Source organism: Periophthalmus magnuspinnatus, chromosome 16 (assembly GCF_009829125.3).
Source record: "Periophthalmus magnuspinnatus isolate fPerMag1 chromosome 16, fPerMag1.2.pri, whole genome shotgun sequence".
Lineage (NCBI taxonomy): Eukaryota > Metazoa > Chordata > Actinopteri > Gobiiformes > Gobiidae > Periophthalmus > Periophthalmus magnuspinnatus.
The window spans coordinates 9,510,219-9,537,887 of NC_047141.1; the positions used below are offsets into that span (position 1 = coordinate 9,510,219).

At 39.4% G+C, this 27,669-nt stretch overlaps 1 protein-coding gene across 2 annotated transcripts in view; it reads right to left on the reverse strand.

Annotated features, from left to right (window-relative positions):
• Positions 1-27,669, reverse strand: part of sema6e (sema domain, transmembrane domain (TM), and cytoplasmic domain, (semaphorin) 6E) — a 278,709-nt gene that overhangs the window by 229,445 nt on the left and 21,595 nt on the right. For both annotated transcript variants that reach the window (XM_055228148.1, XM_055228150.1), the window contains exon 2: positions 9,758-9,846. The gene's annotated coding sequence lies outside the window, so the exon portion shown is untranslated. The remainder of the gene's footprint in view (positions 1-9,757; positions 9,847-27,669) is intronic.

Consider the following 27,669-nt stretch of genomic DNA (forward strand, 5'->3'; position numbering starts at 1 on the left):
TTTATATCACTGTTATCAATATTGTTCTTAAGACAATTTTACACTGGCTAAGAAACATCAAGTGTAAGAAATTGGGTTGCTCAACAAGAAAAGGCGATACTCCGGTCCAAACGGCATCATCACACCAAGCATCTGTTTTGTTGTCTTAATAAATTCCATTAACCTCAAGCAGAGCAGATTCACAGTGCGGGGGCCTCCAATTACCTATTAGAAAGCATACATAAGCAATTAATACAGCAATCCTCCTTAATGCCCCGCCTAGGGAGCGGCTAAATTGAGAAATGAACAGCGGCTCGGATAAAGCGTGGAGAGTACCGACGCAGCAGGATCCCAGTGATAACAAAATAACAAACTTGAAGGTAATATGTTCGCAAATTACCCGCCCCCGCCAAATCATTTCAGAAGTGCGAGTGAGAGTACGAGAGGACTCCTTTGCACATAAGTCAAACTATGCAAGAAGAGAGGAAATATGAAAAAGAGGCAGTTTTTCGAAATCCGTGTGTGTCGTGATTAGTAAGCTCTTAAAGAGGGGTATTCTATGGAGTATTAACTGCTAACACATGACATATTTAGATCATCGTGTCACTTTCTGTTTTGAAAGTACTATATTCGCTGAAAAACATATGAACCTGTTTGAAGACGTCAAAACTAAAAGTGAAACTCAAAGTCTCCCCTACATTTGCTCACTGTGCAAAGTCACATCCACTCCAGAGTCTTATCACAACAATCAGCGTGCATCCGGTTAATGAAACTACAGGTTTCTAGACATTTCAGGGTTGTGAAGTTGTAGTGTACTTTTGTATCATGCTTTTGTGTATGTATTTGAGGGAATGTTGTAACATGGTAAGTTCCAAAAAGTCGATTCTTCATAATACCCCCCAAGTATTTAAATATTTTAGTTTAGTTTTGTAGTTTGTCGTCTTGCCTAAAAACATAACTATAATGAGGGGCATAATTAACTTTGAGATTTCTTTTAATGAGTGTGTAGTTTAAGGATACTTTGTCTCTGTAGGTGTCGTCCAAAACTGGAAACTGGTGTTAGCCCATCATCTACTGGTAGTAGAGGGAGTTATTATTCAATAGACAAGTCACAGCTAAAGTTAAACTGTTTCTGCTAGTGTGGCGGAAAACTTGTTATCAGTTGCAATGAGCATGATTTGAAGCCAGAAATTCTCAGATTTAGATTTATGGATTTAAAAACTGAAGATCTTTACTTGTGACTACACAAAAATTGAAAATTCTCCGTGTTTAGAGGGGTTTACTTAGACAAAAAAAAAAAGTTGCAATTGCAGCCTTACTCTAAATAAAAGGACATAACTTAGCAAGGCCAGTGAAAATGTTTAATTGACATTTGGTCCAATTTAGTAAAGAAGTCTACAGCCAAACCTGTCAGAAATAAATGTGATTATTGTGGTGTGAAGTGACACAAATTAAAAGTGGCTCTTGTTTTAATATCTGAAATAAAGATTGAAAGCCATTGGATCATTGATTTTTAACATGGAAAAGTAAAAGAGCCTAATGGCCAATGCAATAAACTAACTAGTGATTTAATTTATTGTCATCTTGCCCAGTCCAAAGTGAACTTCATTAGTTATATGTATTATACAAAGTACTTTTCACTGCTGAACACCACATGTAGCTGTCCTCTGCCAATAGCACTAAGCTGACAGGTCTGTCTGCATTAGAGTACATCCACGGTCAATAACCACATGTGGCGTCCATACTGCTCTTTTAGACCCAGGCTTCAGGCTCGATACACCCATACTCCTCAGCCCTGACGCGGCCACAGCCGGATGTGTTCCAAAGGTGTCACGTAGTGTCAGGAAGTCAATCACAAGCTAACAGACGGGCTCTGCTGTTTGTTCTGTATGACCCAGGTGTCACTGTTCTAGCAGAAGAACAATGCTTCATATAAAACTTACAAGAACATGTAATAAAAGAGGAAGGATCAGGCCAGGATGGGATACTGTTGCCATAGTGAGAAAACTGACTTCAGTGCTAAATTTGAAAATGAACTTCCAACACCCAAAGCAGAATGATAAAATCTCCAATCTATTTAAGTAAGTAGTACTAATGGAATTTGAATGGTGAAAGATAAAAGGCAATTTATAAAAGCAATAATTTATTTCTAGACAATAACCACAGGGTGAGTGAATTCTGTGTTGCATGTGTTACATGATTTCACTAGATCACATGGAGATACAAAAAAAGGTTTGTTTTTACAAAACTTATAGTTGGAGAGTAATGGTCTTTTTTTTCCCTGTCTTTCAAAAAAAAAAAAAAAAACCCACAACAGTCTGCATTTTGGCAAAAATAAAATTGATTATGTCTGTCAGCATCGCCATGTTTATTTTACTTTGTTTGAGCACTACAGCTTTAACTTCTGCCCAAAGCACAATGCTGCTCTGTGATTGGTCTAATCTCCAGCCTCCAGAGGTCGGGCCCAACCACACGATATCGGAATTATGTAACATTTTAAAATCAAAATCATCATCATTTTATTATAAAAACAAGTATTGTATCCCATTATATTACAGAAGTAATTTAAGCAACCTTTCTTTCTGTACTGGATTATGGAGATATAATCTACATGAAGACTTCACCTCTGCTTTAAAACCTTTAGATTCACTCTTTCATTCAGCCCTTCGTTTAATTACAGGTGATGAATTTAAAACCCATCACTGTACGCTCTATGAAAAAGTAGGCTGGCCATCACTATCAAAAGAGAACAACACTGTATAAAATACATTTATAAGGGACCACGTGATAGACTGCCTGAATATCTCACTTGTTGAACTTTGATACAAGAACCAGATCTCATGTATGTCTACATCTAAAAAGAGGCCACACTAGAAATTAAATTGGGAAATAGCTTTTGGTTATTGTGCTTCCCAAAAATGTAATACATTTCTAGGACATGCAAAACTGGATACACTGGTGCCACAAATGCACTTTAATAATCAGGTGATAAATATTTAACTCATACCTGCTCCTGTTTTTAATGTTTTAAATGGACCTATGTAGTTATTCGTTTTCTTTGCTATTGTTTGTATTGTTCTCCATCTTCACAGGGCGCTCATGAAAAAGAATCTGAGTACTCAAATTGGGCTCTCCCTGTATAAATAAAGATGATGAATGAAAAATAAAAATGAAAATAAGAAAGTGCAGCATCAGTTACCGGGCCAGAGACTCCTGCTGCTGTCCGTCCAATCAGCACAGTTATTCCCATGAGAGCAGCTCTCCCAGAGAAATGGCACAGGGCACACACCCCTGGGACTTTACCAACGCTGGACCTCATTTTGTCCCACCTCGTCAACTCCCCACAGCCGCGAGCTTTGAAGTACAGCCAGCACAAGGCTTTGAACATGCCCACAATCTCCCACCGTGACCAGCCGGAGGATTAGCCCGGCACTGCTGGAGTCACAGGAAAGGGGACAGAAGGCGGCAGGAGCTCCAGTAACAGGCATTCTGTGAGGCCAGTGTGTGCTTACCTCCAACCAGAGCTGAGAGGGATTAACAAGCTACTAAGGAAGCGGCCAACACACCTCCAGCCTCTTTCCACACCTCTACTCAACCAATTTACAGGAGCTCCGAGGAGGCCCCGTTTAGCACAGCTACCCCCTGCTCCCACTCACAACCTCTGGGACACTCGATCAACAAAACGTGTTTAAGACAAGCAACAAGCCCATCTCCCACAGTGTGGAAAACAGGAGTGAAACTGTTCCATTAGGCCTGCATCACTAATACAAACCACAGGTGATCTCATTTACCTCTGCTGCTTTGGTCTGGGCGGATTTATCAAGGTACGGACCTAGAATTTTTTAAAAAGAAATTAGCGAGTCATTGTCACGCACAAAAACCCCAAGGAACTAATTCCCAAACATATTTGCTAATGTGCCAAGGGAATCATCACTGAAGAATGCAAATTAGAACAGACTCATAAGAGAATATATAAACAGGTTAAATCTTGTTAGATTTGCCTGGGATCCACAATACACACTTCAGTACTTTACAAAGATGTGTTTCTGGTCACCGGTGACTCTGCCCATAGGGCTGTAGCAGTAACCGCAATCTTGCAATACTGCAGTATGATCAATCACACCGCACAAAGACTTCAGTAACCAAGAAGTGTCCACAAGGGCTCCGTCCCACATGACTTCATTTCAGAACAGCATTATAACATACTGTAATAATATATCCTTGTAACTTGTCTCTAAAACTGCATTTAGTGAACAGAAGAAGTCATTTCTGATGCGTGCACACACAAGTGCTGGTCTCTCAGGCCCAACTGTTGTTTTATATAGCTTTTTCAAGTACAACCCCAATTTACATATGAACATGTATTATTATGGGCCTATGTGCTGTGCAGCACACACCACAAGTTACTGCAAGGGAAATTCTTTAACCCCAACAGCAGCATTTGCACAAGTTTAATCTGAGGTGAGAGAAATGTAATTTAGTTGCAAATGATGGGCAACCAATGAGCTCTGTCATTTCAAATGTGTCACTTAAATGAACAAATCTGATCATTCAGACATGTTTGGCCCTTGGATCTTCTGTCATGGATTACAAAACAGGGTTGTTCAAGTAAAACCAAACCAAAAATTAAATGTCAAAGTACAATATATTTTTTTAGCTTAAAACAGCACAAGATGGGACCAATTATTATAGAAGACTAATGCACCAATATATCTTTGAGTGTAGGAGTACAAAGTTGTTTCTTGTAATGAACCTGTAACAGTCACCCTCCACAAATTTTAGTGGCTAGAGTATAGGCCTAAAACGTACACTACACTTTCTTCAACTTTTTGCAGAGTCAAAACCAATTTTGCAGCAACCCATTTATTGATTTGGAGCTTTGTTGTAGTGGACAATAACACATTTCTTTTTTTTTCACAAGAGAGATTGGTTTATCAGAATGCACACTAGACAAAAGTTTCTTTAAAAGTACTACATCACTCCTCTGAAATCCACCATCTCAACAGCTCAATCAGCGAAATCATCGTCTCATCCAGAGAATAGCAGAACGGGTCTTAAACAAACACAGCCATCGCCGGAGTGGAGCGTGGTCAACGGAGCTTTGGAGTAGTTTTGTGGCGGAGGAAGGAGCAATGGCGGACTGTGACAGACTCTCGGGTGGAAATGGAAGACGGGAGCTGGGGGTGTAGGTGTCTGAGGCAAAGGGACATAGGGTGAACGGTTTGGGAAAAATATCTAATAGCGATTTTTCCAAAAGCAAACTTTCAATAAATCACTGGTTACATCTTCTAACTGAACAACTCCTCCGTGGATTGCCTAACCTCTGCTCGAAACAAACTAGGTCACAGCAACAACAACAACAACATCATCTGGAATCCATTTATACAATATTTAGAGAGTTTATAACACTAAGCATCGCACATGTTCTAATGTAGAGATGCATGTACCTGTAAATATGTATAAAAATGAACAAAATAATTGTTAGTTTTTTGACAAGCATTGCAATAGGATTTCTTCTGGATAAGTTTAAATTGTGGACTGACAGACTGATTAAACGTTCTGAAATACATGTGATTCTTTTTGGATCTAAACTACAGTGTTAGCAGTGTCTACACCAGGGGCCTCAAACTCAAATTATCTGGGGGCGGCAGGAGGGAGAGTCTGGGTGAAGCTGGGTCGCATCAGGTAGTCCACAAAAAAGCTTAAAATCTTCTCAAAAGTCATCGCTGTTTTCAACATACATGAGGAAATATGCCAATTCTTGTGGATTTTATGGATATACATTATTTGTTGAATCTTTTGTGACGGGAGTACACAGAGCGAGTGACACGTGTGTTTTGGGATTGGCGGAACATGGTATTGCCACACTAACATTAAACTTTCATATTGTCCTGCGGGCCACAAAATATCGCCTCACGGGCCGCAACTGGCTCCCGGGCTGTGAGTTTGAGACTCCTGGTCCATGCAGTATAAGCCCATACACGGCATAAAGAAGTGGACTAAGTGAATGTGACGTCACCCACAGCGTTCGGCTCCAGTCAAATGAAGCTCATCGAGGCTAGAGCGGTTATGGGGCGAATTTGGAGCCGACTTCCATATTAGGAATTACGGCTGCAAGTATCTTAGCAACCAAAAAGCCAATCTGAAGCAAACATGTTGAAGGTAGCACCCCTTTCCGCCTCTACTGCTGGTTTGGCGGGGAGCGGGCGCTTAGCAACGCTGTCAATCAAACCTGTTGCTAACGCTACCGGGAGTGACCTCCAGGAAAGAATGCAGCCGTTTTGTCTCTTGTTAAAGTTCATATCTTGAGTTACGGCCGCAATAACGAAATAAAAGTACCAGGATGACGTAGAGCGGGTCGATACGAACATTTTGATGATGGAGCTAGAAGTCCGCCCATGATCACTTCCTATTTCAACGGAACGACTAGCAGGTTAGCCATGTCCATTTATGTATACAGTGGGGTTTTTTTGTTTGTGGAGGACATTATGATACTTAAAACAAAACCTGCACTCTGCGATTTGCTAATTACATCCATTCAAACTGTGATTTCGATTCCGTTGTGTTTAATCTCACAGTCCTATACAGCCAGAAAGCCGTGCCAACACATCCGACTGGAGCGGTCTTAATAAAGCCTCCCTCTATCCACCCCAGAGATCTGCTCACCCCAATTATACGGCTGACACCTCTCCCCTCCGTCAAGCCCCCTCCCCACAGCCCAACATCACAGCTAGGCTCTGCTGCGTAAAGCGGTGGCTATTTTACATCAATACTGGCGTTACGCAACATGTCCGAGCGCCACCAACTCATTCTGTTGTGTTTATATAGTTAACGTGACAGTAGCAGGGCGCAGCGTTTGTATTCTTGTAACAGTGGACAGTTTTTACCATGTGAAACTTCATGAAACTACTTTTTAATGTTTTTTTGGCAATAATTGAATGTATCAAAATGAGCGAGAACAGTTTAAAAAAGGTAAAAAGTGGGACTCAGATTCATGATTCATATTGTAGGGTAGTTTGGGTTATTTTAGATGCACATTTTAAGTATAAATTGGATGCAATAAAAGTTGTTGTCCTTTTATTTTGTTTTCTAAGCTGCTTCCTTTCAATTTTCAGGCTCACCACAACAAATCAATAGTACAGTTATTAGGGAGCTGTTGACTTCAGATACCTTACTGTGCTACGGGTGTCTTGCAATCACTCACCTGCAACAAAATTCTGACCAATGAATAAAAATAAATTGGCTTACATTTGTAATTTCTGTTTATCTCAGAGTACCAGACAAAAACAAAACAAAACAAATAACTGCATAGGTCCATTTAAAGCATTAACAACAGGAGCAGGACTGATTATAAATGTGTATCACCAGATTATTAAAGTGCATTTGTGGCACCAGTGTATCCACTTTTGCATGTCCTAGAAATGTATTCCATTTTTGGGAAGCAAAATACCCAAAAGCTATTTTCCCCCATTTCAGTTCCATTGCAGCCAGTTTTCAGACGTGGATAATCATGAGATCTTGTATTAAAAGTTCCCGTATCAATAAACAAGTGAGATATTCAGGCAGTCTATCAAGTAGTCCCTTTATACGGTGTTGTGCTCTTCTGAAAAAGTAGGTTGGCCATCGCTATCCATCAGAAGAGTGTACAGAGATGGATTTCAAATTTGCACAATCTAAAACCAAGAGCTGAGTGAAAGAGTGTATCAAAAGGTTTCAAAGTAGAGGCTGGGGTCTACATGTAATATTATATCTCCCTAATCCAGTACAGAAGAAACGGTTGGTTGAACAATTTAAGTTTTGGTCAAGCCATTTATAGGTGGTGACTCTTTCAATCAATGTGCATTCAATGATAATTAAAAAGATTTGACGGAATTTGCCTTTCTAACTTGCTAAAAACCTATTTCGATTTTGTTTATACATAAAAAAAGATGCCAATCCCAATCTGATCTAGTTGCCTTTGCAGTTTTTGAAGCAGCATTTCCTTCTCTAATTAAACTTGCATTTTCTGTGATGAACCAAGGATTGTTACATACACACATAATGACACACAGATAACTATGAGAGGTTCACTGTTTAGTTTATTTTTTTTAAGAAATATTCAAACCTGTGACCAGCTAATGGTGGAACCTCAGGATTATTCTGTTTGTGGGTCCACAAAATGTAACTTATGGTTTTCAAATGATCACAATCGTCTTTGTATGCCTTCAATGTCAGTGTAAATAAACAACTTTGTACTTCCTGGGCCTATCCACACGAAACAAAAACTGGCATTTAAATATAAACTGTCAGATTACAGATTTCTTGACCTGGTGAATGTTTAACCGGCAAATTACACAAGAAAATTCTGACTTTTAAATTATGGCGACTCTATAATGTTGCTGTTACATCACATGAACCCGACCTCTTCACTACCCTGTCCTCTAAGGCAAGACATGTTTGTACCCACTGACCTGAAACTTGACCTCCACTGGTCGAGATGTCTTGCTTAAGGACTCGCTGACAGAATCCACTGTGGGCCCATTCTCATCTAAACCAAACAATATGCCGCCACTAAAGCGCACAGAAACCCAACTGCCAGAACCAAAGTCCCCCTGATGAGTCTCCACTCTCCACTGATGTTCTGTCCATTCTGTTTTTAGACATGCTTTGGCTCGGTGCACCCCTTTCTCCATGCTTCCAAGGTCACTGCAGTCCTGCATCTGCCCGACCATCTGCTCCAGCGGTCCCAGGAGCCCACGCCCTGTCACAGCCGCTGTTCAGGCCTGTCCTCTGCTGTCCACACGCAACACCACCTCACACGGAATCACAAGACGAGAGGTGCTGATGCTACGGAGGATGCTGGGGTTACAGGTCCAAGAAGAACTTCAAAAAGTTTTCACAGGGCTGCTCCCAAGTACAATGGGGTATCAGCTATCACAACTGATGACACTTTGCATTCACAACCAGAGAAAAGTTTGGGCACATCTCATTCAGTGTTTATTTTGCACTGTAGATGTACAATGTAGATGTGTCATATATGAAACAAGATGTATGCAATTATGTGGCATACAAAAAAGTTAAATAACCCTAAATATGTTTTGTATTTTAGATTCAGAGGCTTTAAAGTAGCTAACCTTTGCTTTACTGACAGAGCTGCAAACCCTTGTCCTTCTCTCCGTGAGCTTCATGATGAAGTCTCCTGAAATGGTTTTCACGTCACAGCTGAGCCTTGTCAGGGCTCATAAGTGGGACACCAACAGTGTGCAAAGTAGTGACAAAACCAAAGGTTTGTCACAATTTTTTCTTTAAAAAAAAAGTTGTCTCCTGATTCAATTTCAACATTTCTGGAACTGGAACACACAATTTTAATCACTTAGTGTAAGTGAAGTCACATAACTAATGAGAAATGAAAAGACTGTATCAACATGCAGACTAGACGAAAATAAAGAGAAAATGTACAAAAAAGTAGAATCTAATTAAAAGATAAACTATGCAACTCTGGAAGATACTACATGACATGTAATCCAGCATGGCATCAGCTTGACCACGAGCAGGTGACACCACCATGTTAAGTTACAGATCAGAGACCCTGCTAACAGTAAGTATGTATGTTTTTCAAGGTTTTGTTTTTTTATGAATAATAAAATAATGGAATAAAATTAATATAGTTCATTACGACACTTGCAGACCACACTGTGAAATTCTAGAGAAAGCATTGGCATCTCCATGGACACAAACAGGTGAACATCTTAGTGTTGGAAATCACAAACTCATATGTAATACTTTGATATAGAAATACCTTATAGAGCCTTTGACTGACTCAAATGTCCCACCAAGCACACTCCTGACGGGGTAGCAGACCGGTGTGTAGACCGCAGATCAATATACCTATGGGGAGGAAGAGGGAAGTCATTACTTCATTTACATGTCAGATTTGAATTGTCATCCAAGAAACTGTAGTGACATAACATATTTTATCTTCTGAATTAATGCTAAAAACACATGTTGAAAATGTGTAGGTTCGCCATGACAACAGGTCGTGCTTCAAATATGACAGATTCTTGGCGGCACCCAATCTGCTCCACCAATCTGCTCCCGGGAAATCTATATGTTATGGAAAATATGACAAAAAATGTGTTATGGCAACTCGTGTGATTAGTAATATGTCAGCTTTTAATGACAACGTTTGACTGTGTGCTCTCCAAAGGGTAACGCCGGATATTGTTTCACACATGCAGGAAAACCAATCAAGTCTGCAACATGATCTCCAAGGGGGTTTGGAGTTAAATATAAATCACATCTCTATGAGCAAATGCACACTTTGTCATTTTCAAAATCCATTAACCTGATCATTGTTCTGGAAAAGAAAGAACATTAGATGGAGAATTTTTGTAAAGATTGGAGATTATACAAATTGTTTTGAGTACAAAATAGGCTTTTAATAGGTTTTACAATTAATCAGGATTGTAGAGATCAGAGGTGGGAGGCATAAAACAACATAATACTGTGATTGTTTTGAAGACAAGCAAAAGAGTATCAAGCATATCAAAAATCTTGCTAACTTTCAAAACAGGGTGCAAGGTGAGAATTCCACACTTTTGTTCATCTGTAAAAGACTCGCTAAGTATAATTTTTAAAAACGGTCTTTGGGATAGTAAAAAAATAATATAATTTGTATTTCTGTGCTGGCCCCACACTGAATGCTCAGTCCTTGTTGATACATAAACTACTCCTGCGTTACAACTCCAGCCACATGCCTCTTCTTACAGCTCTCAGGCTACTACAATAAACTCCACAATCATCCAGCCCCAACTATTGTTGCCAAACAATAACTTTAAACCACCATCTTTTCTCCCACTGAGAATCTGCTTATGGTGGAAAAGTGCACGAGGACCAGCCGTTGTGCAGCTTAAAGACATCAATAACAACCACATTCACACTGTACTTTTAACAAAGCAAACATACCACAGTCACACTCAAAATCTGATATTATAAAAAGTTGAATTTGCCCCACTGCGAAGTGTAGCATTTGACATAGTGAACACTTTAGAGACTGACCAATGTGGGTTTTTACCGATGCCAATACAGGTGTTTAGAATCCAGAGAAACCAATGGCAGAGAGGGTCAACCAATATTTTTGGGCTGATATGTAAGAAAAATGATTATTTTCCCAAAAACTTATCATTTGAATTATTTTTTTTTTTTTAAATCACAAATCTATACAAATCTTTTCACAGTGAAGTGTTCAAACAAAGTTATCTGCATATTATTTAGGCAGCAGGTCGGCCAAAACATTATCAGCCATTATCGGTGTTAGAAATTGAAGGGAAACGATAATAGCACTAAAAAGCCCAAACATCATCCTGGTATATACCGATTGGCCCGTATGTGGATTATCTACACATATATGCTTGTAGCAGACTAATGCAGACCCACGGTGATGAATGGCACCGTGACCTCAGACACACTTGTGAAGGAGCAGGGCCCAGGAGGTGCTGCAGAGGCTGGATTAGAGCAGACAGCAGCTGGAGACCACATGCTGCTTCTGCTGACGGTTCAGATCAGGTTAAGACACAGCCACATTATCCCTCTGTAGCAAAACTCACCACTCAACATAAGCCCTGTGTTATCAGCAGTGGGAGTAGGAAGTTTTTTTGTAAGGTCAACATTATAATTGGCAAAGTCCGTCCAGCCCTTGAGGTCGAAATAAGTCCTCTGTGCGGTGTCTGCATCTAATTATGAAGCGCTTTACTGTCCATTAATCAGAAAATGCTAACAACTACTGTGGTAAAAGTGCATTACCAACATGGCAAAACTCACCTCTGGTCTCTTAATAATTCAGTGTTTCTCACAACTTTCAAACACTCAGAATGCAAAAGGTAAGTGAGGGATAAGTTTTGACTGCTGCAAATAGTGTGAAATTAACTAGTTCTGTTTTTCACATTTGTAAGAGGAAAACAAATTAGGTAGAGCTCCTTTAATGCTCCTATGGCGCGCTTAAAAGTGTACTAAATCACGACTTTAGAAATGCATTGAAACTCCATTACATCGGACCATGTTTGCAAGAGAATTTCCCACCCTTCCTAAATTCACACCTTTGAGGGATAAAAAGCAGTCATTTTCAGATTTCAACGCTAACCTAATTGTCTCGCCTCTCGCAGTTCTCCCAAATCTCGAATAATCTCACGTCTGTGCATAATAAATCTTCCAAACACAAAAAGCCCATTTAAAGACCCCACTTTAACTGTTTTTCATTAGGATTTTCCCATGGGCATAGTAAAACCCGAACCTCGCCAAATCCAAACTCCATCACTGCATCATTATCTTCCAATTCCCATAGACCAAAGAGTTCCAAAACGCGATCATTAAACGCAGACTTTGAAGACATTTGTAGTATAGTCTCTTCGCGCATTGGCCGGACTGCTCTCTGATCAGCAGAAATCAGCTGGAACAAGCCAAGATAAGCCCAGATGCAATCAGTTATGGAAGAGCAGCGACAGCGAGCAGGCAAGTTTTAAGTTCTGCTTGTGTGACGCCACAAGGGGAGCCAAAATCTGCAAACCCTCCATAAAATAAAGTCATAAAAAAAGAACATTTAAAAGGGCCCGTATTACGCCATTTTCTGATCCATGTTACAATGCTGTTTCCTGATCAAAAACATATCCGGGGTTTTGTTTCAGTCACACATGTTTAACACACAAACCCTGCATATTTAGGCTGTGTTCTTCTCTCAAACAGAAAACACTCTGTTCGACCTTGTGATGTCATGTGGTAATACAAGAAGTGCTCCACTGTGTTTTTAAACTCCATAATCATTCGGGCCAGGGGTCGGCACTTTCATCCTTACACTGCGGCTCCGTGTGGTTTGGAAAAATAGTAATATTTAATTGAAGTGTATTTGATTTGTGTTAGTTCTTTTTTAAAACTGTAATTCTAAAATGGAAGATTATAGTGATCTTGAAATATTTTTACTATTTTTCATCACTCAAAATAAGCGTCATACTCGCAGAAGCTGGTACACCCGATAAAACGCTGTGCATTTAGGCTCCGCTACACACGCAGAAAACCCCAAGGTGATATAAAGATGACAGCGCACAGCATTTTTTGTTTGCTATATGGATAATTTAAGTTCAGGTTTTAATTCATTCGAAAAAGACGTTCAACTCGGCATGTTTAAGAGTTCAAAGTGTTTAAAATGTGTTAGTTACATTTTCTCTGTAGCACTTCATGGAATTCATAAGCAACACACTGTAGTTGTTTATACAAAGGTATAATGTAAAGATAAAACAATATACACAGTGTTATTTTAATTTTAGATTTTGCAGTTTTGCAGTATTTGCAGCTCCCAGTGTTTTCTGTTCTGTGGAAACTGGGTCAAACTGGCTCTTTGGGTGTTAAAGGTTGCCCACCCCTGATTTGGACAATTTCAGCTCTGGAACTGCAGAATCTTTACTGAACAAAAGGTAAAAGGAGCCTTTACTTGAAAACTACCGCTACATGACATCACAAGGTGGGACAGAGGATTCTGAGCTTTGGAGATATAGACAGACAATAAAGCAGGTTGTGAAACAAAACACAACTCCGGGTAAGTTTTTGAAGAGATAACAGCATTATAACGTGGCTTAAAGCTCACAAGAATCAATTTTCTGCAATATAGGACTCCGAAGTGTGCAATGTGGTTTTCAGAATGTGGGTCAGATCAGGTCAGAACTCAGTGAAGAAAATGGAAGAGGACAAATGATTATATGACCCCATGCTTCCCGAACCTCTGCCTCACAGCTGCTGACAAAACACATAAGTGCTTTCTGTGCGGAGCAGATTTTGGAGAAGGAGGAGGAGGAGGGGGGAGATGAAGCCAGCGATCGGTCTGAGCTCTGTCCGACCACATGCTTGTTGTACTGGTCTGTTTGCTATGAACTCTCAAGCCCATGCTCTCCAAGGCTGTTCAAGATCTTAGAGGTTTATTCTGCAAGCTTCCACAAGTATAAGTTTAAGACAACATGGTTAGAAAAAAAACAACTGGATTGATCCAAAAGGGAATTGTGACAGTAGTTGAATACAAAAAAATTATAAAAAGATTGAAAAAAAAAAAAAAAAGAAACACGCAGAAAAAAAGGTTATAAATCAATATTAGATTTCATGGTATTCAGAAGGAATGTGAGTCATTATCATTGGGGTGGAAGTAATTCAGTCTGTATTGATGGACCATAATAAAACACCCTGAACAGACAGGTGAAAGGCAGACCCACGTCTGACAAGAATGGCAGATCTCCATTTATTGGGGATTTAAAATCCTGCTAGCCACTATAGCCAAATGGCAAGAAATGCATTGTTGCCAAGAAATCTTTACTGAACAAAAGGTAAAAGGTAGCAGTGCATGACATCACAAGGTGGAACAGAGCATTTTGAGCTTTGGCGCTGTAGACAGGCAGATCCACGGCTGACAAGAATTGTAGATTTCTGTTTATTGGGGATTTACAATCCTGCTAGCCGCTATAGCCAGTTGGGAAGAAATGTTTTGTTGAAAAGGAAATTTAAAGACATATGCTTTTTTCCTAGTATATGGTTATGATCTATGACACACATTAAAAACACATCAAAAATTATCTAATAGAAATGAGTCCACTGACTTCAAGTGCAAAACTGTGGAAGCGCCTTTATGGTAGGTCATCCTAAAAAGTACTGCCAGGCTGCTGGGCCGACTATGATCGCTATAGATCATGGTGACAAGTGACAGTAGATTTATTTTATGTTTTTATTTTTGGTGCAGAAATGTATATAGCAATGCTGAATCCAACATGTGTCACTATTTTTAAACAAAAATAAATACATGTTTAAAAATCAGTGGTGGTCTTTGATGGTAGGTAAAACAGGTATTTCAGCTAACTCACTCACTCATAATTTCTTCTGTTGTTCCATAAAAATCCATATAATCATGTGAATGCTCATTGGTCAAATTATGTGACTTTAAATCCAAATGGATCAGAGGCCTGATTATTTCCAGAAACATTCATCAAGTAGATTTTTTGTTAAATGTGGACATGTATACTGGTGTTTGTCTTGTATCCCTCACATAACGCGCATCTAGGCCCACAGTGTAAAGGCTGCGTAAAGAGCAAAAACAGCGCAATACAATGGTCATTTAACACACGTCATGACAGCGCCTCCAGGTCCTGAAGCTGAGCACTCCTCTGTGCCCCCGGTTTGGGCCCACATAGCTTACACTTAATGGCATGTGGTTTGTCGATGCGTGAGCTTTTAACTGTGTCCAGACATTTGCTCTTTGATCAATAAAAGTAAAAATGAGGGCTGTATTGGCGTCTGATTTGCCCCGCCCCCATCAGTTCTGTCCAATGAGCGCGCTGATGGTCGTGCACGTGCATTTGTTTACTTTTGATAGTCCACTTGGTTTGGCCCTTATTCTCACTGCACATTTGCCAGCTGAAAAAAAATTAAATACACATTTCACATTCGATCCGGATCAAACTAGCAGACTTCAGCACTTTTCTGGCTTGAATACGCCTTAAATGACTAAAGGCCTACAGCCCTAGTAGGCATGTTTTGAGAAAACATTTAGCTGAAAAATAAAGTTTAGCAAAATTAACTAAAATATCCTACACATGAAGAGTTTAAAGTGATTCGCCCTTGATAACAGCAGATGATTAGACAAGACAATTGTATCCAGCGACAACCAGCCATTAGCATTTTGATTTGGCTGTGATTAGCACTGTGATGCAGGCTGGGCGGGTTAGCAGGGAGACAGCTCGAAGCCTCCCACACACATTCCCCCACTCTCTGCCAATGCCATCCCAGCAACGCTCCGCTTAATCAACAACGCCGAGCTTTAGTTACTCATTATCAAACAACTAACGTCACACCCGACTACTGCTGAGCTTCGAGCATCCGGCATCAGAGTTTCTAAAGGACGGGCAACGCAGAACTCCAACTGTCAGACGTCTAATGTGGATGGTTTGTGGAAGAACAAAAGTTACGAATGTCGACAAATGTGCTTTTCTGTGCATTATCCTGCCACAAAGGGTTACAACAATCAAGGACGAGGATAGTAAATGGACAGTCTAAAGAAAAATGGAGAGTCTAAAGAAAAGCATCTGGTGCAAAATTACTTCATGCACTGAAAGAAGCACATGAAATACTGAAACTCTTAAACTACTTTTGGCTATTCCTATAAGACACTGTGCCTGATTTTACCGTCTTAAAATGTGGAAAACAACTAAAGGTGATTTCGCACATCGTTACCTTCGTAGTTTCCTAATTATTCACCGCGATGGCTATATAAGCACTATAAACATCACCGCCATGACCATCTCTGCAGTCGTGATAACAACAACTTGCATCCTAACAACGCACCAGGTTTATCTCTTGGTTAAAAGCACTTTATAACTGGATTCAGAGAACACATCGTGGTTTCATTTTGAGCCAAAGAGCTGCTTTTACAATGTAACTGTACTGAAATGTATACAATTGGAGGCATTACTTAGATCTCATCCAAAATGCAAAATCTAGGCAAGATCACTAGTCGTAACAATAGTATTTTTTTTTTTTTTTGTAAGTATTTTATTCGGTCATTACATTCAAAATCAAACATTATTCAACTTGTATGAGGTTGTACATATCTCCATCATGACCGAAAGGGTTTAGGCTGAATTAAAAATGACTTATGCTGATTTTTCTTGGAATCCTTGTGCGTTATTATTAAACATGGTTAGGCTTTATATCAGTTCTACAACAAATGACTCAAAATGTAAACAAAAGAAAAACTGCAAACCATGGCAGCTCATACAAATCATTCATGAGTCCTCTAATTTCCAAAAAGTAATGTTGTACATCTCTTTTCAAATGCTTCTATTGTGGAGGAGCTTTTTAATTTATCATCAAGGTTGTTCCACACACTAACCCCTCGAAACGGAAACGCAAAGACAAACAGGTATATTAAAAAAAGTAAAGACTAGGACCAGTAAAAAAAAACGTCAAAGATGATATTGAAATGAAAGAATGAAAGGGTCTTGGGTGTAGACATGGAACGATACGGAAATTTTGTGTGATATCATGGCCAAAATAATTTCAATTAATCATTATATCACGATAATTAAAGTTGTTATGGATATGAATAATAACAGAAAATTATGGATGAGCAGGGCCATCAACTGAAATTTGGAGGCCCAGGGCAATAAGCCTCACATGGGCCCCCTTTAATACAAATTTATGGAAAGAGGGTCTAATTCTGGGCCCCTAAGATCCTGGGGCCCTGGACAACAGCCCCCTTTGTCCCTTTGCACCCAACAGAAACAATGCAATAGGCTACATTTGGTTGGTTGAGCATTTTAAAGTGTGTTTCGGTTGGGGGATTATAATTATTTGTGACGCTCCGAACCGGGGTGAAACAATTATCGAGCGGACAACAAAGAACGCTTTACTGTAGAGTGGAGCTACAACAATCCACTGCAGGACTGAATCTCTTTGTCCAGCATGAAACAATGTGTTCCGAGCCAAAGAATATAAACCCTGATCATTTTCAGATGTTAAAGAAGAGGACAGCCGGGGTTGCGTTACATTTATTTTAGGAGTTTTGTCCGACTTTTTCTTGCAAGTGTTCGGCCATGAGACATTTCCTGAAACATGGTAAGTTATACGTTATGAGCCAACTACAAAGAATGTTGAAATTATTTGGGTATTTGATATAATAGTTAGAATTTTAAAAGCAAAATTAGTTTGAAAAGCTCCAGAAAAAGTTAATCGATGTTTATGTCTTTATTTTCACATTTTCATGAAGCTGCACATTTTGGAGACAGTAAAAATCAGGTACTAGTTCATTTTAAAACAGATGGCAGCGGTTCAAAGTCACTTATGCATTACAAGCATCCTAATTATTCACCATGATGAGTTTATAAGCACTTTTCACATCGATCAGTTTCGTCAACACGGTAATGCCATTTACAAGCAAGTTAACCGTGGACTTTGTGATTCTCTGAAGATAAAGCACTTTATAATTAGGTGTAGATAGAACTGAGTCTGCTGTGTTTTGTCTATCTTAAGAGCCGCTTATAGAATGTGTCTGTACTGGGGTAAAACACTTTGGTATCATGGCATCCCTACCATATATCTGTGTAATCCTTCAGTCGTTCAGTAGGTTCCATAGTGGTCCATGGGTGTATACTAGTGTATGTGTCTTATACTTGTTCTGATACAGCTCAAGATCATACTAAAGCTATACTTAAGCTAAGGTTCATTTCTGTCCTGTGAATGTGACTCTTTTAGTATCAAAACTAGATATTCCTCCGAACAAGTTTTACCATCATTTAGCATTTGATTTTCAATACTTTTGACAACCCTACTACCAACAAGCAATGTTTTCTTTCTTATTGGCCTGTCATTTGGCAGCGCTGCTCTGCCCCCATGTCTGTAAAAGAGGAACCATGTGGCCAGTGTCGTGTTTCAAACATGTTGGGACTCCTCTGTAGCGCATTCCCTTTCTCCGCGCAGGGGCAGGCGTAAGTGGCTTGACCCCACTCGCCCGAGCACACTGGATGACCCCTGCCCTGACAGCGATTCGCGTGTCCCGGCCAAGTGTTTGATGCATGCCTGATGCTAATGCGATCCTTGTGTCCAGGAGGAGGTAAGGAGGTGGTCTTTAATAAAACTAGATAATAATGCGTAACATACACAGGATGAGTAAATATCTAAAAACACTTAATGACAATGATGTTAAAGTTAGATGTTTTACTTCTATGGGGTATTACCTGCCCACACATAACGTATTAGATCACCATGTTACCTTTTATTGTTTTGAAAATGTTATATTTGCCAAAATTAACTTGTTTTATAAGTTTCACTTTCATTTTTCAAGTCACTCCCCCTACAGAGCACTTGTACAACCCGATCAGTGTGCGACCCACTAATGAAACTACTGCACTTTGTCAAGTAGTTCTGCATAGTTTTGTATCATACTTTTGAAAATTTTATGGAGAATCGTGTGAGAGCATGGATGACAGGGTTGTGGGCTGAGCACTGCACAGAATTTTACAGCTAACTATAAGGATGGTTCGAGAGATCACAAAAACACTCAAACATACATGGATGACATTTAAAACCTCTTCAGGCATGATTCTGACGATGTTACAACACGGTAGAAAGTAAAAAAAACAACTTCTTTAATTACGCTTTTTGTCTCCCCATTCTTTTCTCTTGGATAGAATTAGAATCTAGGACTGCAAGATTCACCACAATCAAATCGAAATTGCAATTTGAATGAATGCAATTAGCAAATTGCAAAGGCTGCAGGTTTTGAAGTACCACAGTTTCCTCCACAAGATATCCTGACTTATTCTGCATTAAAACTGTCAAGAATCCTATTATTACAACAGAAATCTCAAATCTCATCGCACAATGCAATGCTTGACAGAAAAAAAATCACAATTAGCCATTTTCCCTAATCGTTTAGCCTTACTGAAAAGATTCAATAATGACAGATGTTAATTGCACTACAACCCAAATCAATAACTCTTTTCTTTGAACGTCTCCCTGTTCTTTTCTTTTGGGTGGAACTGGAAACTAACCTGAACAAAAAGCGAATAAACCCAAGAATACAAATGAGCTAGTGAGCAACCATGATGTTAACGGACAAAACTTAATTCTAAAATTCAGAATAGTTATTAGACAAATAAAAGACAAACACATTTATTCTGTTAAATGGAGTTTTCCGTGTTGACGTCATAGGTAGAGGGTTTCTGTTTTAAAACTCTGCGCCACTTCCTGTGTTGTACCTTTCTTCTCAACTTTTTTTTCTACAAACTGCCACTTAACTGAACCAAGCAATAATTAGAAAAAAACATGAAAATCTGTCATATGCACTTTAAGCTTTATGGTCCAATAAGGTTCATCCGGTCTTCTATCAATTTATTTTAATAGATTCTTTTTCCAGACCAAGGTTCTTAGTTTGTTTTCATACCTGACGTACTGGTGGAGGGAGGACGACAGCGCCATCTGCAGTCCGACTTCTTCAGGACAGTATCCCAGGTGTGTGAGTAAAAAAGCCCCCTCGTCCCGGTTTAAAGTCCCAACTGACCGGAAACGCCACAGCTACGTCACGTGACCACTCCGAGGAACAAACTAAACCTCGGTGTGGAAAGAGAATCTAATTTAAAAAGAAAAAAAACTTTACTTCCAGATAATGTATGTATGTAATGCTTAAAAATAAAAAAATCCGTTTGACTGTTTATATTACGTCTCTGTGTCATGTGTTCTGTCACCTTGCCTGTAGTGTACACATCAATATGCAAATGTATGTATCATTTAATTAATTTTTTTTAAAGAAGGAGGGGGGTGACCCTGTCCACCTTGAGCACGGTGAATCCAGTCGTGCAGTTCTGAGGCTGGGGGCCGACCCGCGTGTGACCCGCTCCGGAGACGCAACATCGGTCTGCGGTCAGAGAAGCCGAAAGTGAATTAAAGTAAATGTAATAGAGAGGAGGTTGATGCGATTTGGGCTGATAATTCTGTTGGTGTAGACATGGCTGCTGCGTGCCTGTAAATTCCTCTTGTGATGAAAAACAGACCGCGAGAAGTCAAAGAGTCTGACGGACGTGTTGAGCTGTGAAGTGCAGGCAGCTCAACGGTAGGGCTGGAATAATATTGGCAATATCACGACAATCTAAAGTGTCTTATTACTGCTCCAGGGTAGGCCGGTCATGATAAGACATTTTGAAGTTAGATCTGAAGTAAATACAGACGATAAATTATAATATTGAAAGTAATTTATACCACTGTTTTAAATCTGGCTTTGGGTTATTGTGTCAAACATTATTCTAAATCTACATTAAAAAAACATGAGCTGCAATAAAAAAATAATAATAAAAAAAATGCTGAATGAATGAATCACTTTAGTACTTAGTTTGCATCTGTAACGATTCATAAAAAAATATTTATTCTGTCTTCTACAGCTTTAATCGTATCATATAGTCAAAAAATATTCCAAATTTCCCAGTTGTGCAGTAGTATTGACCCCAAAAAGTATTATTGTTCGATATACGTTTGAAGGAATAAGTCACTATAGTAATTATCGTGACAGGCCTACTAAGGGTTTAAGGGAAAAACCCAATTGTGATGATTTTGCTATTGCATTTTTTTGTGCAACTTTTTCTAAACAATTTAAACATGTCCAGCATTAAAAGGGCCTGTAGCCAATGTTTTTTTCCATGTATTTGAGCAAAATCTGTCTTGCCCCAGTACAGATGTATTGTAACCATCTCTCGAGGTCAAAATGTCCTGTCTGTATCTAATTTAAAGTTGTATTTTCCACAAAGCAGGAAGTGAGCACTTACTATACTAGTTGCTGTTAGCTTCACTGTGCCCGTAAACTCTGCTCTCGTCTCTGAACCTTGTGAAATACACTTATAAACTCATCGCTGTAAATAATTAGGATGTGTAGAATGCATAAAGTGAGGAATAACTTTGGACCACTGCATACCATGTTTGTAAAAATCGAGCACAGCACCTTTAAAAAGTCAAACAGTCTGACACAAAGAGAAGCCTAAACAGCTACACTAAGCTGAAATGTATACATAAAATTACATACAATTATAAATGCATACTTCAAATCACAATTTTAACATTTCGTTCATCCCTGCTACAATATACTGTTTTTTGGCATGTACACCATCTGTTTAATTTGTTTAAAGCCATTATTTGTTTTGTTGTGAGCAACGCTAACCCATTTAAACTATCAAAAATATATCTCCCAGAGATTTATCATTATGTAAAGACAGTCATGGCCGATACAAATGTACTCAAGCTGTTAGTATTCTATTCTCATCTGTTATTACCTTGAACACAACAACAAACAACCGTTTTAATTAGCACAAGAAAATACCACCGCCTGCAGCATTTCAGATCAGCTAGTTTTTGTTTAAAGCCAACTACCACCACCTTCCTTCTGTTTGTGAACTTAAATGAACTGCATGTAGCCTACGCTCCTAGTTTTTAAAAAACTGAACCTGGGTTGCTGGTGCCTTAACCTGCAGATAGAGGATTACTTGGCCTATGAGATTTTCTCCTTCTCAGTGTATGTACAGCATATACCGGAGCAGCTACGCAAACAATGAGTAATGATTGGCTGCAGGTGCCGGGGTTGAGATAGTATCTGATTTTCGTTATCCCTACTCTCATCTGAATCCTCGCTATCAACACTGAAACTAATATCAAAACTATATACTCTTTGAGCAAGTATCTATACTGAACAAAATAAAATCACATTATTAAGTTTGAGCTTTCCTTAACAGCTTTAATGTGATTTTGACCTTTATCAGAACAGAAAGATAAGACCTCACGATAAGATTAATATAGTAGTATTTTGTCTATGAAAATTATATTCTAATACTAAAAAAGGAACATTTTTATCACTGTGGTGTGGCGTATTGAGCTAATTCCTTAGTATTGAAATAAAGTTTACACTACACTACTTTACAAATCGTGACAACACTAGATCAGTGAGTCCTGCTGGAAATCAACATTGAAACTGTTATAATTCAGTTTGTTATAATTGGGTTACCAAACAACTTGGCCATCATGTCCAATGTTTTTGTGCTTAAGAATAAATCCGCATTACAGTTGTTATCAGTAAGCGTTACATTGGATTTGAACACGTCTGCATCATATCTGGAAACATAGTTAGGTCCTGTTTATGGGATTTAAAAATCAAAAGCTTACATTCCCTTTAAGCCTGTAGAACCCATTATTCTGCTGTGACATTTTTGATATTCTTGCGTAACAACACGCCAGCACTGAGGGTGGTCACGCACTCACACTATTCATGATCCCACTACAGGAATGTGAGCTATGTTTGACAGGGCAATTCTACGAGTGTGGTCAACGGCCCTATTGAGACGTGCAGCGAATGGCCCACACTCAGCACGAACGTGTCCAGAGTCCGTCATGTAAGGCCCATTTTGAATAACAAATAAGAAGGCTGCAGTTATTTGGGTAATACAATGAAATAAACTCTAGGCATAAGAGATCGACCAATGTGTGTTTTTTTCATGCCGGTGGTTTAGAATACAGAGCAACCAATGACGATAAGCTCTGCCGATATTTTGGGTAGATTTCCATTTTTCTATTTTTTCCTCCCTAATTATGTCATTTCAAGTTACTACAAACTCCCCCCAAGCCCTTTTTTTTAAACCATAAACCTATAACAGATCTGCATGGTCATGTTTTGTGCAGCTATCTCTTCATATTAAAGTGTTAATATGAAGATTTGTTTGCAGATTGACCAAAACAAAATATCGGCCTGCGGTGGAGATTTAAGGCCAATAACTAATATGCTAAAAAAAAAGTCCAAATATCGGCCCGATATGTATCTGTCCATGATAATTGTCCCATGCCTAGTGGAGACAGACGGGTATATTTGTTGGCAAAGTAATTACAATTAATGATTCTATGTTTAAACAACTGTTATCTTCAATTCAAATTATTTATTCACATTTTAAACAACTTCAGCTGCTTCACATAAGTCACCAAAAAACAAATATAACATGATACATAAAAAAAAAAGAACAATAAAACACCAGGATATCCCAGATAGTCAGTGTTAAATGCCAGGGAGGAGAGTAGAGATGGATCAATATATCAGTTGGCCACTATATTGGGCTGATATTTGGACTTTTTAGCATATTGGCCTTAAACCTCCTCCACAGGCCAATATTTAGTTTTGATCAGTCTGCTGCCTAAAAAAAAATAAAAAATACACACAAAGCTTTATATTAGCATTTTATTATGAAGATATAGCTGCACAAAACATGACTACACAGCTGTCTTATGGGTTTGTGGTTTTAAAACAATGTAATAAATAATTTAACTTGCATAATTAGGAGAAAATCTAAATCTGCCCAAAAATATCAGCAGAGCTTATCGGATATTTGTTGCTCTGGATTCTAAACAATCGTATCGGCTACGAAAACCCCCGTATCAGTCGATCTCTAGAGAGGAGGTGGGTTTTCAGTCTTGTCTTAAACGGCGTTAAAGACGGCGAGGATCCGTAGTATTGCAGTTTGTTATAAGTGAAAATAATGATTTAGAAGAGAAGAGATCATGTTGATGATTTTCACGATTATATAAAATGTCCCTTGAACGATTGTCTGCCATTTTTATCATGATAAACAATGTTATTGTTTATTGTCCCATCCCCACTAAACTCCATCTTCTCATGTTCAAGCAGTTCATAATAAAGTGTCCTCTCAAATGCGAATGTGGCTGGAGGAGATTCAAGCCGTGAAATGAAGCTCGAGCTTTTAAAATATTTTGCGAGTGTAATTGAATGGTACTGCTCCTCGTTCAGACCTAGTTAAAAGTCTGTTCCCGATTTTTTCCCAATGTATGAGGGGGAGAAAAAAAAAAAAAAGGTGCCTTGGCTCAGTACAGATATATTCTATAAGCAGTTCTAGTTGGCAAAATAACCTCGTTGCAATCTATCGGAATCCAGTGATAAAGCATTGCATTGTCTGAGAATCAGGAAGTGCACGATTGGAATGCGGGTTGTTTGATGTTGTTGTTAGCGTTACCTTGACGGCATATTTCTGCTCTGGTCTGACAGTTGTGAAAAACATTTCTAAACGTGTCGTGGTGAAATACTGGGATGCAACAGTAGCTCAATTGGTAGAGTGTTTGTCCACTGATCCGAAGGTTGGCGGTTCGATTGCAGCTCCCACAGATGAATGCTGTCTTTGTGTCCTTGGGCTAGACACTTTACCCAACTTTACATTCTACATTTACGGATGCGAGTGTGAATGGGTGGGTGGTTCCTTGATGTAAAGCGTGCCAAGTGCCTTGAAGGTGGAAAAATGCTGTACACAAATCTGACCTATGTGCCCATGCTTGGAATCCATACGGAAAGTGAGGAATAACTTTGGACCGATGCAAACTGGTTAAAATGAACTAGTTTTCTTCATGTTTTTTAAAAATCTGATACAGCGCCTTTAATAAATGGGTGAGCGTGCACACTCCTGCAATTAAACAACATTCACAAACAAAAAAATGCAGTTTCTAGCTTCACTGAGCCAAATTTGGTAGCAGTTTCGGGTCTGTAATGTCCCTGTTGCCGAGCGATAAAATCCATTAAGCTATTGAGGATAATTCTACCAACAAAACCACACTGTTGCTCCACTGGCACAAATAAAAGTATGCAAAAGTTGGAAAGAAATAGACCCATCATTGGATCATGGTCTCTGTCACCACTTTACAACCCCCTTCACTGTGGAAACTAGAGACACCTTGGTCCATCATGACTGCAAGACGGGTCAAAGCAAAGATAAGAGTAACCATTTCAGTCATTGAGTCATTTGGCACAAGAAAAAGGTCAAGTCTGCTATTTTTTCACAGATACAGGGAGTAATTGGCTACATAAAAAGCTTAATTCTCCTATATCTTAACAGGGAAGACAGCCTAATTGAACAAAAAGGTTATGTTTATTAAAAATTTGCATACAAATTCAAGGAAAAATTGGGGGGAAAAAAAAGGACAAATGAGACAAAATCTGATCTTCTATGAATAGTTTTAGAACAGTCGTGAACTATATTGGACTTAGACACTGATATGAAAGTACTTTAAACTTGTAACAATTTCAAAACCATTATAACACTTAACTTTTCAACACCAAATTAAAGTGTTTCAACATTTGAGCTGGGAAATATGGCAAAATAATTCATCATAGTTTTGTTTTAAACATATCCATTTGCGTAAAGACTCGTCGGTGACCGTTTAAATGAAAAAATCCAAATTCAATACACTTTTTTAATTAAATATGCCACTGCACCGCTGGACCATGTTTTTATACTTTAAGGCCAGGTATTCATGCAGCAACAGCTCATCTGCGATTCTCATTAACCAGGTGCGTTAGCCTGACAAGAAGAACCCAAATTACTAACCATCCCACTTGGATATGACGTTAGTTTGTGTTCAGCCGAGGCAATTCCTTCAGTCGCTTGTAACCACAGTTGGTGACATTCAAACACTTGGCAGGTCTCCTCATTGGCGGTACGTTGCTGGGGTGGGAGAGGATGGGGGGGGGGGGGGGGGGGGGGGGGGGGGGCTAAATTAGCATAGAGTAATTACACCGGGGGAAAAGGAGCGGGGTCCTAAGAGCAAGACATAACTGATAATTTGCCATTGTACGAGTGCCAGTCCGTGTGTCGGGAGATAAACGCGAGGATCCGGGGCTGTTAGCTTAACCGATGGTGCATTCAGTATGGTAATAACCGCAGCCTTGCACGAGCTGAATCCGATGAGCGCTTTTGCCAATAGTTCTTCGGCATCTCTCCCTTCTCTCTGCAGGGGTATTATCATGCTAATCTAAAGAGGAGCGCTACATTTGAGCGGCGAAAAAGAGAAGGTTAGGACCTGTGGAACTCGAACTAGACAAAAGCCCGGGAATAGATTCGCTGACAAATGGATACGGACTCCGCACCAGGCTGATTAATTAAACGAACATGGCCGAATTAAAGGGATCTGCGCGGTGAATGGTGGACGCTGACCTCGTGGTGGACAGATTGCATTTCATCCCTGACATCAGAGGGGCCTGGGCGGGGAGAGAGTGCGGAGCGGTAGGATGGCATGCCGGATCATAGCGGGGGGGCGAGCTGGTTAAATGACTCGTGATTTCCATTAGACTTGTCACGGAAAAGCAACACAAGAGCTTTGATTGAAGCGGCTCCACTTTGATTCGGTCTCATTTTGACTTTTCAAACCTGTCCAAAAATGGGTTATCATCACTGTGTTATTTTAACCGCGTTTGTCTGACGGGGGTAAAGCAAACTAGAGCACGCATTTGTCACTTCATGGAGCAAAGCAAAAATCTGTTCTTTTTGTCAAGCTAGCTTTCCAATTAGAACCTTTAAGTGGTGTGATTACTGAACAAATACCCGGTTTAGCCCTGATTTACAACTTGTATAGCCAAGGAGATTTAATTTGTTCAGATGGAATTTGCCTTGGACACAAACCAAACTCCAAAAAGGCAAGTCTTTAGATTTGCAATCATATATTGCGAAGCCATTTTGGTACAAATCAAGTAAAACATAAAATCCGCAACTTGATTCCATGGTGTGCCATCTGTAGGACGGGCCGACTGGATGAAGGGTGTTTGATTTTGTGATGACATTTACAGCAACGTTAACTCCCATTGCGCAATTTTAGATATGGTCCAAATCAAGAGCAACCAATGGTGGCATCAAGCACAGGTCAAATCGTTGAAAAATCGGACAAGCCAACAATTCTCATTTCCATGTTATATGCCAATAAAAATTATGCCGGACAGTTTTTATTTTACTTCTATACAAATAGTGACAATTTATTTTTTCCATTCTGATGGCAACTTGCAGTGATTTGTTTACCAAGAGCTGCTCTCCTGTCATCCTCCCCAGAAGTCTCTCCAAACACGGCAGTTTAAAACGTCAAACCAGGGCATTACGGAGAGCACTGTAGCACAGACTCTTCCTGCTGGATACACGTCTTGCTCTCGGGAGATTGATAACCATGTTTTGAAGTTACAACGAAAGTCGGAATTGGAATTTCTCCAGGCACACCCACGGGAATACACAATTATGGCTAAAATTAAAATGACTGCCTCAGAGACTGTGCTTCAAGGAACACATTTGACTCATCCAAATCAATGTTTTGGACTCGAGCCCGTTGATGTTTTTTTTTTGG